Source organism: Brachyhypopomus gauderio, unplaced genomic scaffold (assembly GCF_052324685.1).
Source record: "Brachyhypopomus gauderio isolate BG-103 unplaced genomic scaffold, BGAUD_0.2 sc235, whole genome shotgun sequence".
NCBI classification, from domain to species: domain Eukaryota; kingdom Metazoa; phylum Chordata; class Actinopteri; order Gymnotiformes; family Hypopomidae; genus Brachyhypopomus; species Brachyhypopomus gauderio.
In genome coordinates, this window is record NW_027507056.1 from 94,859 (window position 1) to 109,509 (window position 14,651).

Here is a 14,651-nt window from a genome sequence, read left to right on the forward strand (position 1 = left end):
ATTTGCTGCAAAATTGGCTTTAGCTACATTGGCAATTCATTTTGTCTTCGTATTCCAGTGCATTGTACCGAACTGCAATATCCATCTTAGATCAACTGAGATTTTGCATTTCTCTCTTTCCCACATGCAAGTTCTGAATTTCTTGGCACACATTACTGCTTTGCATCTACTAAAAGCACTCCAGAGAAAGCTTCACTTCATACCTTCATGAGGTAGGTGTCGTTTGTACTTGTATTTTGGTGGTATTTTTGTTTTTTTTTTGTTTGTGTGCGTTGTTTGTCTACTCTTGGAACATCCTGTGATTGGTTAGGGTAGGATTAGAGTTTAATTACGTTGGCCTCAGATTCTGGTTAATTCCAGGCTTCTTGTGCTAACCTTGTTGTTTGTTAGCTGTTGTTGGCAGTAATTAGTTGCTGCAGGTGCACTTGCCGCCATGCTCCAAGGAGTGAATTGGGGGCGGATACATTTTTTTTCCAGCTTTGTTAGTTCTTCCTCAGCCTCGCTTCTTCTTTCCTAGCCTCGTTAGCGCAGTAGGTAGCGCGTCAGTCTCATAATCTGAAGGTCGTGAGTTCGACCCTCACACGGGGCAGCAGAAGCTTTTTGAAAAGATTGACGAGCCCCCAAAAGATGCTCAAACGCTCTTTCCTTATTCACTCGCATGCTGAGCACACCCCCTACCTGAAAGTAGTATTGGCACATGACTCTTACAGGTCATCCCTAGTTGATTCAAGCTGTGCTTTTTCTTTTGTAAATTCGCGTGTACACAGCAAGTTGTGTTGCATCCAATTCAATTCTCTCCACTGACCGTTCAGTCAATACCTTGATGGCGTCTGTATTGACACCTCTACTGAGACATCAAGCTGCCTCTTTGGAGCATGTTCGCTCCCAGATCAAACTGCAGTGTCGTGGTGCCAACACAGAATAATGGACCACGTCGGACACTTTTCACTTTTGATTCTTTTTGATTCACTTTTGATGACACGCTTTTGAATACCTGATCACCTGGAATTGGTACCAGCTTGAAGTTAATAGTGAGTAGACTTATGGAGATTCATTTATTTGAATTTTCTTCTCAAGCCATTTGCAACTCAGAAGCAATGACACTTGTGCACTCATCATTGAGCTTGAGGAAGTCCAAGGAATTGATCTCTATGTTACTCTCGCTCCGCCGAGCTGCGATGGCCGAGAGGTTAAGGCGTTGGACTTGAAATCCAATGGGGTTTCCCCGCGCAGGTTCGACTCCTGCTTGCAGCGTGAGTGTCTTGTTGGGCGTGTGGAAAGAGAGAGTGTGCTCTCTTCCTGCTAGCCAGTTTTAAATATGCTTCTCATGCCATTTGCAACTTTGTGCTGCCAAACTTTAGCAGTCCTAACTGATCCTGAAATAGTCCCAGGAATTGAGTTACAAATGGCTGCTTCGTCGTTACAATGTGTTGGCATGGAAATGCAGTGGGGTCTCTTGCAGCGTAGAGGATTAACTTGCCTCTCTAATGTGATTTGTGATGAGACCTTATGCCACCAGTGGGGAGAGCTCGCACTCACAGGTGCTTCATCCAAAGATCTTCATGCAACATAGCGATGTCTTGTTTCAGGTAAAAGAAAAAGTGCCACATTCTTTCATGGCCGGTCACTGGTTGCTCCGCCTTGCGCTAAAAGAGGGTCTCCCCGTCGGGGAATCGAACCCCGGTCTTCCGCGTGACAGGCGGAGATACTATCCACTATACTAACGAGGACACGTGCTGTGTCTCGCAGTGATGCTGAGTCAGGTGACGTGCACTTGTCCCCTTGATTTTAAAGTACTCTGAATCATTGTGCCTGCAAGGAGGTGGTAAAAAGAACACATTGTGGTGATATTGACTCACTGTTGCCACTCCTCTTTTACCATCGTCAGTTTGTGGACTTATGATAGGAAAAACTCAAAGAATCTTGGTGACCTACAGGTTTGATTCATCTGCCTTCCTAGTTAAGTCATGCGAACCATTTGCTGCAAAATTGGCTTTAGCTACATTGGCAATTCATTTTGTCTTCGTATTCCAGTGCATTGTACCGAACTGCAATATCCATCTTAGATCAACTGAGATTTTGCATTTCTCTCTTTCCCACATGCAAGTTCTGAATTTCTTGGCACACATTACTGCTTTGCATCTACTAAAAGCACTCCAGAGAAAGCTTCACTTCATACCTTCATGAGGTAGGTGTCGTTTGTACTTGTATTTTGGTGGTATTTTTGTTTTTTTTTGTTTGTGTGCGTTGTTTGTCTACTCTTGGAACATCCTGTGATTGGTTAGGGTAGGATTAGAGTTTAATTACGTTGGCCTCAGATTCTGGTTAATTCCAGGCTTCTTGTGCTAACCTTGTTGTTTGTTAGCTGTTGTTGGCAGTAATTAGTTGCTGCAGGTGCACTTGCCGCCATGCTCCAAGGAGTGAATTGGGGGCGGATACATTTTTTCTCCAGCTTTGTTAGTTCTTCCTCAGCCTCGCTTCTTCTTTCCTAGCCTCGTTAGCGCAGTAGGTAGCGCGTCAGTCTCATAATCTGAAGGTCGTGAGTTCGACCCTCACACGGGGCAGCAGAAGCTTTTTGAAAAGATTGACGAGCCCCCAAAAGATGCTCAAACGCTCTTTCCTTATTCACTCGCATGCTGAGCACACCCCCTACCTGAAAATAGTATTGGCACATGACTCTTACAGGTCATCCCTAGTTGATTCAAGCTGTGCTTTTTCTTTTGTAAATTCGCATGTACACAGCAAGTTGTGTTGCATCCAATTCAATTCTCTCCACTGACCGTTCAGTCAATACCTTGATGGCGTCTGTATTGACACCTCTACTGAGACATCAAGCTGCCTCTTTGGAGCATGTTCGCTCCCAGATCAAACTGCAGTGTCGTGGTGCCAACACAGAATAATGGACCACGTCGGACACTTTTCACTTTTGATTCTTTTTGATTCACTTTTGATGACACGCTTTTGAATACCTGATCACCTGGAATTGGTACCAGCTTGAAGTTAATAGTGAGTAGACTTATGGAGATTCATTTATTTGAATTTTCTTCTCAAGCCATTTGCAACTCAGAAGCAATGACACTTGTGCACTCATCATTGAGCTTGAGGAAGTCCAAGGAATTGATCTCTATGTTACTCTCGCTCCGCCGAGCTGCGATGGCCGAGAGGTTAAGGCGTTGGACTTGAAATCCAATGGGGTTTCCCCGCGCAGGTTCGACTCCTGCTTGCAGCGTGAGTGTCTTGTTGGGCGTGTGGAAAGAGAGAGTGTGCTCTCTTCCTGCTAGCCAGTTTTAAATATGCTTCTCATGCCATTTGCAACTTTGTGCTGCCAAACTTTAGCAGTCCTAACTGATCCTGAAATAGTCCCAGGAATTGAGTTACAAATGGCTGCTTCGTCGTTACAATGTGTTGGCATGGAAATGCAGTGGGGTCTCTTGCAGCGTAGAGGATTAACTTGCCTCTCTAATGTGATTTGTGATGAGACCTTATGCCACCAGTGGGGAGAGCTCGCACTCACAGGTGCTTCATCCAAAGATCTTCATGCAACATAGCGATGTCTTGTTTCAGGTAAAAGAAAAAGTGCCACATTCTTTCATGGCCGGTCACTGGTTGCTCCGCCTTGCGCTAAAAGAGGGTCTCCCCGTCGGGGAATCGAACCCCGGTCTTCTGCGTGACAGGCGGAGATACTATCCACTATACTAACGAGGACACGTGCTGTGTCTCGCAGTGATGCTGAGTCAGGTGACGTGCACTTGTCCCCTTGATTTTAAAGTACTCTGAATCATTGTGCCTGCAAGGAGGTGGTAAAAAGAACACATTGTGGTGATATTGACTCACTGTTGCCACTCCTCTTACCATCGTCAGTTTGTGGACTTATGATAGGAAAAACTCAAAGAATCTTGGTGACCTACAGGTTTGATTCATTTGCCTTCCTAGTTAAGTCATGCGAACCATTTGCTGCAAAATTGGCTTTAGCTACATTGGCAATTCATTTTGTCTTCGTATTCCAGTGCATTGTACCGAACTGCAATATCCATCTTAGATCAACTGAGATTTTGCATTTCTCTCTTTCCCACATGCAAGTTCTGAATTTCTTGGCACACATTACTGCTTTGCATCTACTAAAAGCACTCCAGAGAAAGCTTCACTTCATACCTTCATGAGGTAGGTGTCGTTTGTACTTGTATTTTGGTGGTATTTTTGTTTTTTTTTTTTGTTTGTGTGCGTTGTTTGTCTACTCTTGGAACATCCTGTGATTGGTTAGGGTAGGATTAGAGTTTAATTACGTTGGCCTCAGATTCTGGTTAATTCCAGGCTTCTTGTGCTAACCTTGTTGTTTGTTAGCTGTTGTTGGCAGTAATTAGTTGCTGCAGGTGCACTTGCCGCCATGCTCCAAGGAGTGAATTGGGGGCGGATACATTTTTTCTCCAGCTTTGTTAGTTCTTCCTCAGCCTCGCTTCTTCTTTCCTAGCCTCGTTAGCGCAGTAGGTAGCGCGTCAGTCTCATAATCTGAAGGTCGTGAGTTCGACCCTCACACGGGGCAGCAGAAGCTTTTTGAAAAGATTGACGAGCCCCCAAAAGATGCTCAAACGCTCTTTCCTTATTCACTCGCATGCTGAGCACACCCCCTACCTGAAAATAGTATTGGCACATGACTCTTACAGGTCATCCCTAGTTGATTCAAGCTGTGCTTTTTCTTTTGTAAATTCGCGTGTACACAGCAAGTTGTGTTGCATCCAATTCAATTCTCTCCACTGACCGTTCAGTCAATACCTTGATGGCGTCTGTATTGACACCTCTACTGAGACATCAAGCTGCCTCTTTGGAGCATGTTCGCTCCCAGATCAAACTGCAGTGTCGTGGTGCCAACACAGAATAATGGACCACGTCGGACACTTTTCACTTTTGATTCTTTTTGATTCACTTTTGATGACACGCTTTTGAATACCTGATCACCTGGAATTGGTACCAGCTTGAAGTTAATAGTGAGTAGACTTATGGAGATTCATTTATTTGAATTTTCTTCTCAAGCCATTTGCAACTCAGAAGCAATGACACTTGTGCACTCATCATTGAGCTTGAGGAAGTCCAAGGAATTGATCTCTATGTTACTCTCGCTCCGCCGAGCTGCGATGGCCGAGAGGTTAAGGCGTTGGACTTGAAATCCAATGGGGTTTCCCCGCGCAGGTTCGATTCCTGCTTGCAGCGTGAGTGTCTTGTTGGGCGTGTGGAAAGAGAGAGTGTGCTCTCTTCCTGCTAGCCAGTTTTAAATATGCTTCTCATGCCATTTGCAACTTTGTGCTGCCAAACTTTAGCAGTCCTAACTGATCCTGAAATAGTCCCAGGAATTGAGTTACAAATGGCTGCTTCGTCGTTACAATGTGTTGGCATGGAAATGCAGTGGGGTCTCTTGCAGCGTAGAGGATTAACTTGCCTCTCTAATGTGATTTGTGATGAGACCTTATGCCACCAGTGGGGAGAGCTCGCACTCACAGGTGCTTCATCCAAAGATCTTCATGCAACATAGCGATGTCTTGTTTCAGGTAAAAGAAAAAGTGCCACATTCTTTCATGGCCGGTCACTGGTTGCTCCGCCTTGCGCTAAAAGAGGGTCTCCCCGTCGGGGAATCGAACCCCAGTCTTCCGCGTGACAGGCGGAGATACTATCCACTATACTAACGAGGACACGTGCTGTGTCTCGCAGTGATGCTGAGTCAGGTGACGTGCACTTGTCCCCTTGATTTTAAAGTACTCTGAATCATTGTGCCTGCAAGGAGGTGGTAAAAAGAACACATTGTGGTGATATTGACTCACTGTTGCCACTCCTCTTTTACCATCGTCAGTTTGTGGACTTATGATAGGAAAAACTCAAAGAATCTTGGTGACCTACAGGTTTGATTCATTTGCCTTCCTAGTTAAGTCATGCGAACCATTTGCTGCAAAATTGGCTTTAGCTACATTGGCAATTCATTTTGTCTTCGTATTCCAGTGCATTGTACCGAACTGCAATATCCATCTTAGATCAACTGAGATTTTGCATTTCTCTCTTTCCCACATGCAAGTTCTGAATTTCTTGGCACACATTACTGCTTTGCATCTACTAAAAGCACTCCAGAGAAAGCTTCACTTCATACCTTCATGAGGTAGGTGTCGTTTGTACTTGTATTTTGGTGGTATTTTTGTTTTTTTTTTTGTTTGTGTGCGTTGTTTGTCTACTCTTGGAACATCCTGTGATTGGTTAGGGTAGGATTAGAGTTTAATTACGTTGGCCTCAGATTCTGGTTAATTCCAGGCTTCTTGTGCTAACCTTGTTGTTTGTTAGCTGTTGTTGGCAGTAATTAGTTGCTGCAGGTGCACTTGCCGCCATGCTCCAAGGAGTGAATTGGGGGCGGATACATTTTTTCTCCAGCTTTGTTAGTTCTTCCTCAGCCTCGCTTCTTCTTTCCTAGCCTCGTTAGCGCAGTAGGTAGCGCGTCAGTCTCATAATCTGAAGGTCGTGAGTTCGACCCTCACACGGGGCAGCAGAAGCTTTTTGAAAAGATTGACGAGCCCCCAAAAGATGCTCAAACGCTCTTTCCTTATTCACTCGCATGCTGAGCACACCCCCTACCTGAAAATAGTATTGGCACATGACTCTTACAGGTCATCCCTAGTTGATTCAAGCTGTGCTTTTTCTTTTGTAAATTCGCGTGTACACAGCAAGTTGTGTTGCATCCAATTCAATTCTCTCCACTGACCGTTCAGTCAATACCTTGATGGCGTCTGTATTGACACCTCTACTGAGACATCAAGCTGCCTCTTTGGAGCATGTTCGCTCCCAGATCAAACTGCAGTGTCGTGGTGCCAACACAGAATAATGGACCACGTCGGACACTTTTCACTTTTGATTCTTTTTGATTCACTTTTGATGACACGCTTTTGAATACCTGATCACCTGGAATTGGTACCAGCTTGAAGTTAATAGTGAGTAGACTTATGGAGATTCATTTATTTGAATTTTCTTCTCAAGCCATTTGCAACTCAGAAGCAATGACACTTGTGCACTCATCATTGAGCTTGAGGAAGTCCAAGGAATTGATCTCTATGTTACTCTCGCTCCGCCGAGCTGCAATGGCCGAGAGGTTAAGGCGTTGGACTTGAAATCCAATGGGGTTTCCCCGCGCAGGTTCGACTCCTGCTTGCAGCGTGAGTGTCTTGTTGGGCGTGTGGAAAGAGAGTGTGCTCTCTTCCTGCTAGCCAGTTTTAAATATGCTTCTCATGCCATTTGCAACTTTGTGCTGCCAAACTTTAGCAGTCCTAACTGATCCTGAAATAGTCCCAGGAATTGAGTTACAAATGGCTGCTTCGTCGTTACAATGTGTTGGCATGGGAATGCAGTGGGGTCTCTTGCAGCGTAGAGGATTAACTTGCCTCTCTAATGTGATTTGTGATGAGACCTTATGCCACCAGTGGGGAGAGCTCGCACTCACAGGTGCTTCATCCAAAGATCTTCATGCAACATAGCGATGTCTTGTTTCAGGTAAAAGAAAAAGTGCCACATTCTTTCATGGCCGGTCACTGGTTGCTCCGCCTTGCGCTAAAAGAGGGTCTCCCCGTCGGGGAATCGAACCCCGGTCTTCCGCGTGACAGGCGGAGATACTATCCACTATACTAACGAGGACACGTGCTGTGTCTCACAGTGATGCTGAGTCAGGTGACGTGCACTTGTCCCCTTGATTTTAAAGTACTCTGAATCATTGTGCCTGCAAGGAGGTGGTAAAAAGAACACATTGTGGTGATATTGACTCACTGTTGCCACTCCTCTTTTACCATCGTCAGTTTGTGGACTTATGATAGGAAAAACTCAAAGAATCTTGGTGACCTACAGGTTTGATTCATCTGCCTTCCTAGTTAAGTCATGCAAACCATTTGCTGCAAAATTGGCTTTAGCTACATTGGCAATTCATTTTGTCTTCGTATTCCAGTGCATTGTACCGAACTGCAATATCCATCTTAGATCAACTGAGATTTTGCATTTCTCTCTTTCCCACATGCAAGTTCTGAATTTCTTGGCACACATTACTGCTTTGCATCTACTAAAAGCACTCCAGAGAAAGCTTCACTTCATACCTTCATGAGGTAGGTGTCGTTTGTACTTGTATTTTGGTGGTATTTTTGTTTTTTTTTTTGTTTGTGCGCGTTGTTTGTCTACTCTTGGAACATCCTGTGATTGGTTAGGGTAGGATTAGAGTTTAATTACGTTGGCCTCAGATTCTGGTTAATTCCAGGCTTCTTGTGCTAACCTTGTTGTTTGTTAGCTGTTGTTGGCAGTAATTAGTTGCTGCAGGTGCACTTGCCGCCATGCTCCAAGGAGTGAATTGGGGGCGGATACATTTTTTCTCCAGCTTTGTTAGTTCTTCCTCAGCCTCGCTTCTTCTTTCCTAGCCTCGTTAGCGCAGTAGGTAGCGCGTCAGTCTCATAATCTGAAGGTCGTGAGTTCGACCCTCACACGGGGCAGCAGAAGCATTTTGAAAAGATTGACGAGCCCCCAAAAGATGCTCAAACGCTCTTTCCTTATTCACTCGCATGCTGAGCACACCCCCTACCTGAAAATAGTATTGGCACATGACTCTTACAGGTCATCCCTAGTTGATTCAAGCTGTGCTTTTTCTTTTGTAAATTCGCGTGTACACAGCAAGTTGTGTTGCATCCAATTCAATTCTCTCCACTGACCGTTCAGTCAATACCTTGATGGCGTCTGTATTGACACCTCTACTGAGACATCAAGCTGCCTCTTTGGAGCATGTTCGCTCCCAGATCAAACTGCAGTGTCGTGGTGCCAACACAGAATAATGGACCACGTCGGACACTTTTCACTTTTGATTCTTTTTGATTCACTTTTGATGACACGCTTTTGAATACCTGATCACCTGGAATTGGTACCAGCTTGAAGTTAATAGTGAGTAGACTTATGGAGATTCATTTATTTGAATTTTCTTCTCAAGCCATTTGCAACTCAGAAGCAATGACACTTGTGCACTCATCATTGAGCTTGAGGAAGTCCAAGGAATTGATCTCTATGTTACTCTCGCTCCGCCGAGCTGCAATGGCCGAGAGGTTAAGGCGTTGGACTTGAAATCCAATGGGGTTTCCCCGCGCAGGTTCGACTCCTGCTTGCAGCGTGAGTGTCTTGTTGGGCGTGTGGAAAGAGAGTGTGCTCTCTTCCTGCTAGCCAGTTTTAAATATGCTTCTCATGCCATTTGCAACTTTGTGCTGCCAAACTTTAGCAGTCCTAACTGATCCTGAAATAGTCCCAGGAATTGAGTTACAAATGGCTGCTTCGTCGTTACAATGTGTTGGCATGGGAATGCAGTGGGGTCTCTTGCAGCGTAGAGGATTAACTTGCCTCTCTAATGTGATTTGTGATGAGACCTTATGCCACCAGTGGGGAGAGCTCGCACTCACAGGTGCTTCATCCAAAGATCTTCATGCAACATAGCGATGTCTTGTTTCAGGTAAAAGAAAAAGTGCCACATTCTTTCATGGCCGGTCACTGGTTGCTCCGCCTTGCGCTAAAAGAGGGTCTCCCCGTCGGGGAATCGAACCCCGGTCTTCCGCGTGACAGGCGGAGATACTATCCACTATACTAACGAGGACACGTGCTGTGTCTCACAGTGATGCTGAGTCAGGTGACGTGCACTTGTCCCCTTGATTTTAAAGTACTCTGAATCATTGTGCCTGCAAGGAGGTGGTAAAAAGAACACATTGTGGTGATATTGACTCACTGTTGCCACTCCTCTTTTACCATCGTCAGTTTGTGGACTTATGATAAGAAAAACTCAAAGAATCTTGGTGACCTACAAGTTTGATTCATCTGCCTTCCTAGTTAAGTCATGCAAACCATTTGCTGCAAAATTGGCTTTAGCTACATTGGCAATTCATTTTGTCTTCGTATTCCAGTGCATTGTACCGAACTGCAATATCCATCTTAGATCAACTGAGATTTTGCATTTCTCTCTTTCCCACATGCAAGTTCTGAATTTCTTGGCACACATTACTGCTTTGCATCTACTAAAAGCACTCCAGAGAAAGCTTCACTTCATACCTTCATGAGGTAGGTGTCGTTTGTACTTGTATTTTGGTGGTATTTTTGTTTTTTTTTGTTTGTGTGCGTTGTTTGTCTACTCTTGGAACATCCTGTGATTGGTTAGGGTAGGATTAGAGTTTAATTACGTTGGCCTCAGATTCTGGTTAATTCCAGGCTTCTTGTGCTAAGCTTGTTGTTTGTTAGCTGTTGTTGGCAGTAATTAGTTGCTGCAGGTGCACTTGCCGCCATGCTCCAAGGAGTGAATTGGGGGCGGATACATTTTTTCTCCAGCTTTGTTAGTTCTTCCTCAGCCTCGCTTCTTCTTTCCTAGCCTCGTTAGCGCAGTAGGTAGCGCGTCAGTCTCATAATCTGAAGGTCGTGAGTTCGACCCTCACACGGGGCAGCAGAAGCTTTTTGAAAAGATTGACGAGCCCCCAAAAGATGCTCAAACGCTCTTTCCTTATTCACTCGCATGCTGAGCACACCCCCTACCTGAAAATAGTATTGGCACATGACTCTTACAGGTCATCCCTAGTTGATTCAAGCTGTGCTTTTTCTTTTGTAAATTCGCGTGTACACAGCAAGTTGTGTTGCATCCAATTCAATTCTCTCCACTGACCGTTCAGTCAATACCTTGATGGCGTCTGTATTGACACCTCTACTGAGACATCAAGCTGCCTCTTTGGAGCATGTTCGCTCCCAGATCAAACTGCAGTGTCGTGGTGCCAACACAGAATAATGGACCACGTCGGACACTTTTCACTTTTGATTCTTTTTGATTCACTTTTGATGACACGCTTTTGAATACCTGATCACTTGGAATTGGTACCAGCTTGAAGTTAATAGTGAGTAGACTTATGGAGATTCATTTATTTGAATTTTCTTCTCAAGCCATTTGCAACTCAGAAGCAATGACACTTGTGCACTCATCATTGAGCTTGAGGAAGTCCAAGGAATTGATCTCTATGTTACTCTCGCTCCGCCGAGCTGCGATGGCCGAGAGGTTAAGGCGTTGGACTTGAAATCCAATGGGGTTTCCCCGCGCAGGTTCGACTCCTGCTTGCAGCGTGAGTGTCTTGTTGGGCGTGTGGAAAGAGAGAGTGTGCTCTCTTCCTGCTAGCCAGTTTTAAATATGCTTCTCATGCCATTTGCAACTTTGTGCTGCCAAACTTTAGCAGTCCTAACTGATCCTGAAATAGTCCCAGGAATTGAGTTACAAATGGCTGCTTCGTCGTTACAATGTGTTGGCATGGAAATGCAGTGGGGTCTCTTGCAGCTTAGAGGATTAACTTGCCTCTCTAATGTGATTTGTGATGAGACCTTATGCCACCAGTGGGGAGAGCTTGCACTCACAGGTGCTTCATCCAAAGATCTTCATGCAACATAGTGATGTCTTGTTTCAGGTAAAAGAAAAAGTGCCACATTCTTTCATGGCCGGTCACTGGTTGCTCCGCCTTGCGCTAAAAGAGGGTCTCCCCGTTGGGGAATCGAACCCCGGTCTTCCGCGTGACAGGCGGAGATACTATCCACTATACTAACGAGGACACGTGCTGTGTCTCGCAGTGATGCTGAGTCAGGTGACGTGCACTTGTCCCCTTGATTTTAAAGTACTCTGAATCATTGTGCCTGCAAGGAGGTGGTAAAAAGAACACATTGTGGTGATATTGACTCACTGTTGCCACTCCTCTTTTACCATCGTCAGTTTGTGGACTTATGATAGGAAAAACTCAAAGAATCTTGGTGACCTACAAGTTTGATTCATCTGCCTTCCTAGTTAAGTCATGCAAACCATTTGCTGCAAAATTGGCTTTAGCTACATTGGCAATTCATTTTGTCTTCGTATTCCAGTGCATTGTACCGAACTGCAATATCCATCTTAGATCAACTGAGATTTTGCATTTCTCTCTTTCCCACATGCAAGTTCTGAATTTCTTGGCACACATTACTGCTTTGCATCTACTAAAAGCACTCCAGAGAAAGCTTCACTTCATACCTTCATGAGGTAGGTGTCGTTTGTACTTGTATTTTGGTGGTATTTTTGTTTTTTTTTTTGTTTGTGTGCGTTGTTTGTCTACTCTTGGAACATCCTGTGATTGGTTAGGGTAGGATTAGAGTTTAATTACGTTGGCCTCAGATTCTGGTTAATTCCAGGCTTCTTGTGCTAACCTTGTTGTTTGTTAGCTGTTGTTGGCAGTAATTAGTTGCTGCAGGTGCACTTGCCGCCATGCTCCAAGGAGTGAATTGGGGGCGGATACATTTTTTCTCCAGCTTTGTTAGTTCTTCCTCAGCCTCGCTTCTTCTTTCCTAGCCTCGTTAGCGCAGTAGGTAGCGCGTCAGTCTCATAATCTGAAGGTCGTGAGTTCGACCCTCACACGGGGCAGCAGAAGCTTTTTGAAAAGATTGACGAGCCCCCAAAAGATGCTCAAACGCTCTTTCCTTATTCACTCGCATGCTGAGCACACCCCCTACCTGAAAATAGTATTGGCACATGACTCTTACAGGTCATCCCTAGTTGATTCAAGCTGTGCTTTTTCTTTTGTAAATTCGCGTGTACACAGCAAGTTGTGTTGCATCCAATTCAATTCTCTCCACTGACCGTTCAGTCAATACCTTGATGGCGTCTGTATTGACACCTCTACTGAGACATCAAGCTGCCTCTTTGGAGCATGTTCGCTCCCAGATCAAACTGCAGTGTCGTGGTGCCAACACAGAATAATGGACCACGTCGGACACTTTTCACTTTTGATTCTTTTTGATTCACTTTTGATGACACGCTTTTGAATACCTGATCACCTGGAATTGGTACCAGCTTGAAGTTAATAGTGAGTAGACTTATGGAGATTCATTTATTTGAATTTTCTTCTCAAGCCATTTGCAACTCAGAAGCAATGACACTTGTGCACTCATCATTGAGCTTGAGGAAGTCCAAGGAATTGATCTCTATGTTACTCTCGCTCCGCCGAGCTGCAATGGCCGAGAGGTTAAGGCGTTGGACTTGAAATCCAATGGGGTTTCCCCGCGCAGGTTCGACTCCTGCTTGCAGCGTGAGTGTCTTGTTGGGTGTGTGGAAAGAGAGTGTGCTCTCTTCCTGCTAGCCAGTTTTAAATATGCTTCTCATGCCATTTGCAACTTTGTGCTGCCAAACTTTAGCAGTCCTAACTGATCCTGAAATAGTCCCAGGAATTGAGTTACAAATGGCTGCTTCGTCGTTACAATGTGTTGGCATGGAAATGCAGTGGGGTCTCTTGCAGCGTAGAGGATTAACTTGCCTCTCTAATGTGATTTGTGATGAGACCTTATGCCACCAGTGGGGAGAGCTCGCACTCACAGGTGCTTCATCCAAAGATCTTCATGCAACATAGCGATGTCTTGTTTCAGGTAAAAGAAAAAGTGCCACATTCTTTCATGGCCGGTCACTGGTTGCTCCGCCTTGCGCTAAAAGAGGGTCTCCCCGTCGGGGAATCGAACCCCGGTCTTCCGCGTGACAGGCGGAGATACTATCCACTATACTAACGAGGACACGTGCTGTGTCTCACAGTGATGCTGAGTCAGGTGACGTGCACTTGTCCCCTTGATTTTAAAGTACTCTGAATCATTGTGCCTGCAAGGAGGTGGTAAAAAGAACACATTGTGGTGATATTGACTCACTGTTGCCACTCCTCTTTTACCATCGTCAGTTTGTGGACTTATGATAGGAAAAACTCAAAGAATCTTGGTGACCTACAAGTTTGATTCATCTGCCTTCCTAGTTAAGTCATGCAAACCATTTGCTGCAAAATTGGCTTTAGCTACATTGGCAATTCATTTTGTCTTCGTATTCCAGTGCATTGTACCGAACTGCAATATCCATCTTAGATCAACTGAGATTTTGCATTTCTCTCTTTCCCACATGCAAGTTCTGAATTTCTTGGCACACATTACTGCTTTGCATCTACTAAAAGCACTCCAGAGAAAGCTTCACTTCATACCTTCATGAGGTAGGTGTCGTTTGTACTTGTATTTTGGTGGTATTTTTGTTTTTTTTTTTGTTTGTGCGCGTTGTTTGTCTACTCTTGGAACATCCTGTGATTGGTTAGGGTAGGATTAGAGTTTAATTACGTTGGCCTCAGATTCTGGTTAATTCCAGGCTTCTTGTGCTAACCTTGTTGTTTGTTAGCTGTTGTTGGCAGTAATTAGTTGCTGCAGGTGCACTTGCCGCCATGCTCCAAGGAGTGAATTGGGGGCGGATACATTTTTTCTCCAGCTTTGTTAGTTCTTCCTCAGCCTCGCTTCTTCTTTCCTAGCCTCGTTAGCGCAGTAGGTAGCGCGTCAGTCTCATAATCTGAAGGTCGTGAGTTCGACCCTCACACGGGGCAGCAGAAGCATTTTGAAAAGATTGACGAGCCCCCAAAAGATGCTCAAACGCTCTTTCCTTATTCACTCGCATGCTGAGCACACCCCCTACCTGAAAATAGTATTGGCACATGACTCTTACAGGTCATCCCTAGTTGATTCAAGCTGTGCTTTTTCTTTTGTAAATTCGCGTGTACACAGCAAGTTGTGTTGCATCCAATTCAATTCTCTCCACTGACCGTTCAGTCAATACCTTG

General features: G+C 44.8%; 22 non-coding genes across 22 annotated transcripts; 15 read left to right on the forward strand and 7 right to left on the reverse strand.

Moving 5' to 3' along the window:
- The first annotated feature begins 516 nt into the window (after positions 1-516).
- On the forward strand, positions 517-589 carry trnam-cau (transfer RNA methionine (anticodon CAU)). Its single transcript has one exon. It is a non-coding gene; the product is annotated as a tRNA-Met (tRNA).
- Positions 590-1,172: 583 nt separating this feature from the next.
- trnas-uga (transfer RNA serine (anticodon UGA)) lies at positions 1,173-1,254 on the forward strand. The gene has a single exon. It is a non-coding gene; the product is annotated as a tRNA-Ser (tRNA).
- Positions 1,255-1,658: 404 nt separating this feature from the next.
- On the reverse strand, positions 1,659-1,730 carry trnad-guc (transfer RNA aspartic acid (anticodon GUC)). The gene has a single exon. It is a non-coding gene; the product is annotated as a tRNA-Asp (tRNA).
- A 761-nt stretch (positions 1,731-2,491) lies between these two features.
- Positions 2,492-2,564, forward strand: trnam-cau (transfer RNA methionine (anticodon CAU)). Its single transcript has one exon. It is a non-coding gene; the product is annotated as a tRNA-Met (tRNA).
- Positions 2,565-3,147: 583 nt separating this feature from the next.
- On the forward strand, positions 3,148-3,229 carry trnas-uga (transfer RNA serine (anticodon UGA)). The gene has a single exon. It is a non-coding gene; the product is annotated as a tRNA-Ser (tRNA).
- A 404-nt stretch (positions 3,230-3,633) lies between these two features.
- Positions 3,634-3,705, reverse strand: trnad-guc (transfer RNA aspartic acid (anticodon GUC)). Its single transcript has one exon. It is a non-coding gene; the product is annotated as a tRNA-Asp (tRNA).
- Positions 3,706-4,467: 762 nt separating this feature from the next.
- trnam-cau (transfer RNA methionine (anticodon CAU)) lies at positions 4,468-4,540 on the forward strand. The gene has a single exon. It is a non-coding gene; the product is annotated as a tRNA-Met (tRNA).
- Positions 4,541-5,123: 583 nt separating this feature from the next.
- On the forward strand, positions 5,124-5,205 carry trnas-uga (transfer RNA serine (anticodon UGA)). The gene has a single exon. It is a non-coding gene; the product is annotated as a tRNA-Ser (tRNA).
- A 404-nt stretch (positions 5,206-5,609) lies between these two features.
- On the reverse strand, positions 5,610-5,681 carry trnad-guc (transfer RNA aspartic acid (anticodon GUC)). Its single transcript has one exon. It is a non-coding gene; the product is annotated as a tRNA-Asp (tRNA).
- A 763-nt stretch (positions 5,682-6,444) lies between these two features.
- trnam-cau (transfer RNA methionine (anticodon CAU)) lies at positions 6,445-6,517 on the forward strand. The gene has a single exon. It is a non-coding gene; the product is annotated as a tRNA-Met (tRNA).
- A 583-nt stretch (positions 6,518-7,100) lies between these two features.
- trnas-uga (transfer RNA serine (anticodon UGA)) lies at positions 7,101-7,182 on the forward strand. The gene has a single exon. It is a non-coding gene; the product is annotated as a tRNA-Ser (tRNA).
- A 402-nt stretch (positions 7,183-7,584) lies between these two features.
- trnad-guc (transfer RNA aspartic acid (anticodon GUC)) lies at positions 7,585-7,656 on the reverse strand. The gene has a single exon. It is a non-coding gene; the product is annotated as a tRNA-Asp (tRNA).
- A 763-nt stretch (positions 7,657-8,419) lies between these two features.
- Positions 8,420-8,492, forward strand: trnam-cau (transfer RNA methionine (anticodon CAU)). Its single transcript has one exon. It is a non-coding gene; the product is annotated as a tRNA-Met (tRNA).
- Positions 8,493-9,075: 583 nt separating this feature from the next.
- On the forward strand, positions 9,076-9,157 carry trnas-uga (transfer RNA serine (anticodon UGA)). The gene has a single exon. It is a non-coding gene; the product is annotated as a tRNA-Ser (tRNA).
- A 402-nt stretch (positions 9,158-9,559) lies between these two features.
- Positions 9,560-9,631, reverse strand: trnad-guc (transfer RNA aspartic acid (anticodon GUC)). Its single transcript has one exon. It is a non-coding gene; the product is annotated as a tRNA-Asp (tRNA).
- Positions 9,632-10,392: 761 nt separating this feature from the next.
- On the forward strand, positions 10,393-10,465 carry trnam-cau (transfer RNA methionine (anticodon CAU)). The gene has a single exon. It is a non-coding gene; the product is annotated as a tRNA-Met (tRNA).
- Positions 10,466-11,048: 583 nt separating this feature from the next.
- On the forward strand, positions 11,049-11,130 carry trnas-uga (transfer RNA serine (anticodon UGA)). Its single transcript has one exon. It is a non-coding gene; the product is annotated as a tRNA-Ser (tRNA).
- Positions 11,131-11,534: 404 nt separating this feature from the next.
- Positions 11,535-11,606, reverse strand: trnad-guc (transfer RNA aspartic acid (anticodon GUC)). Its single transcript has one exon. It is a non-coding gene; the product is annotated as a tRNA-Asp (tRNA).
- Positions 11,607-12,369: 763 nt separating this feature from the next.
- On the forward strand, positions 12,370-12,442 carry trnam-cau (transfer RNA methionine (anticodon CAU)). Its single transcript has one exon. It is a non-coding gene; the product is annotated as a tRNA-Met (tRNA).
- Positions 12,443-13,025: 583 nt separating this feature from the next.
- Positions 13,026-13,107, forward strand: trnas-uga (transfer RNA serine (anticodon UGA)). Its single transcript has one exon. It is a non-coding gene; the product is annotated as a tRNA-Ser (tRNA).
- A 402-nt stretch (positions 13,108-13,509) lies between these two features.
- Positions 13,510-13,581, reverse strand: trnad-guc (transfer RNA aspartic acid (anticodon GUC)). The gene has a single exon. It is a non-coding gene; the product is annotated as a tRNA-Asp (tRNA).
- Positions 13,582-14,344: 763 nt separating this feature from the next.
- On the forward strand, positions 14,345-14,417 carry trnam-cau (transfer RNA methionine (anticodon CAU)). The gene has a single exon. It is a non-coding gene; the product is annotated as a tRNA-Met (tRNA).
- Positions 14,418-14,651: the final 234 nt, after the last annotated feature.